Source organism: Pan paniscus, chromosome 3 (assembly GCF_029289425.2).
Source record: "Pan paniscus chromosome 3, NHGRI_mPanPan1-v2.0_pri, whole genome shotgun sequence".
In the NCBI taxonomy this organism is placed as follows: Eukaryota; Metazoa; Chordata; class Mammalia; order Primates; family Hominidae; genus Pan; species Pan paniscus.
Genome location: NC_073252.2, coordinates 156333078 through 156334573, shown reverse-complemented (window position 1 = coordinate 156334573; position 1496 = coordinate 156333078). Strand labels below are relative to the sequence as shown.

The 1496-nt window shown below is 37.2% G+C and overlaps 1 pseudogene; it reads right to left on the bottom strand.

Annotated features, from left to right (window-relative positions):
• LOC100988618 (vasculin-like) lies at nt 1-1117 on the bottom strand (annotated as a pseudogene).
• Nucleotides 1118-1496: the final 379 nt, after the last annotated feature.

Below are 1496 nucleotides of genomic sequence, written 5' to 3'. Positions count from 1 at the left end.
TTATTCTGGGGGTTGGGGGAGTGCACAAAGTGGGGCACTGTCATCCTCCTGTGGAATTTTATTTTCCTCAAAGTTTTGGTTCATATCAGTGAGTACTATTGCTGTTATGTAAATTAAATGAGACATCATCTGTCTGTGAGCCAGTAATGCCTTTCATCTTTATGTTCTTTTTCTACTCTGTCTCTTTTCAGTGCTTTCAAAAATGCACTCTTCTTACCACTGTGTCAGTTTGGTTAGACAAGGCTGCTGATTAAGTTTGTCAACAGGCAAAGAGGAGTTTGAGTGATGACCCTCTTTCACTGAATTTGTTGATGGACTAAAATTCTTGGCAGTTGATTTAAAAGCATTAAAGTTGCCAATACCATATGTAGACTCATGAGGAAAAGAAGTCCCAAGTTTATTCTCTTTAGTTGGGCTTTTCCATTGCGTAGGTTTTGTAGGTAGAGCAGCAGATTTAGAGACTAAATCTTTGTAAACACTTGAATGACTTCCGTTCTTACCTGGCTGTTACTGAAGATATCCTACTACTGGCAATCCAGCTGGCTGTGAGTCTATTATTTTGTATTACATAGCTTAATGACCAGAGTTCAATATATTGGCCCTCAGTACCTTGGAGCTCTAGATTTAGGATTCGGAGGTATCCCCACACACCTGCAGCTAAAGATCTGTTCTGATTTGGTTCTCCCTCGTGTTGAAGATTTAAAGATAGAAAATCCTCAGCCTCAAATGGCTTGCAATCGCTCTTGTCTTCTTTCCTCCTCGTTTCATTGTCAGGGATGTTGTTTTGATGTAGACCTGTCTTTTCCCAGAATGGAAAATACTGCTATAAGAACAGGAACTTCTACCATGGTATCCGCCTCGATGATTTATGTGTTCAGTACCATTTCTTCCATGTGTAGGCCATCCATGTTTTTCTTTGCATACAAAGTTACCACCATTAAGACATCCAACACCAGAATCAAAGTCATCTGAAGAGTTGTGTTGTTGATAATTTACATCATAACAATTTTATGTCCATGAAGTTTTCAGAATGCTTCTCAAAATTCAATAACAACTTTGTTGATGATGGTGGAGTAGGAAAATCAAGGCAGGATGGAGCAAGGTCACACTGTGCCATTCACATCCAGTCTGTCCAACTCAATGAAACAGGCTTCAACACCTCATGGCATGTCCAAATTCCAACAGGACTGCACAGGAAGGTATTGGTGTTTTCTCTGTAATATTTATGTGTTCAAGTTAAAATTTTTTTTTCTTCTGAAATAATATCCAAGTTCTTCGAAGATACTTAACCTATGGCTATCTGACATAAGGTCACCTTAAATCACCTACCCATACTTCTGTTTTAAAGTTTTTTAAAAATATATAATTTTATATTTAATCTATATATAATTTTTTAAAAAGAAAGAAAACCAATAATCTTGTGTTGGGATGTACTGAACATTATTTCTTTGTAAATGAATGTTGCAGAAATGAGGACTTTGGTTGATCCCACATTT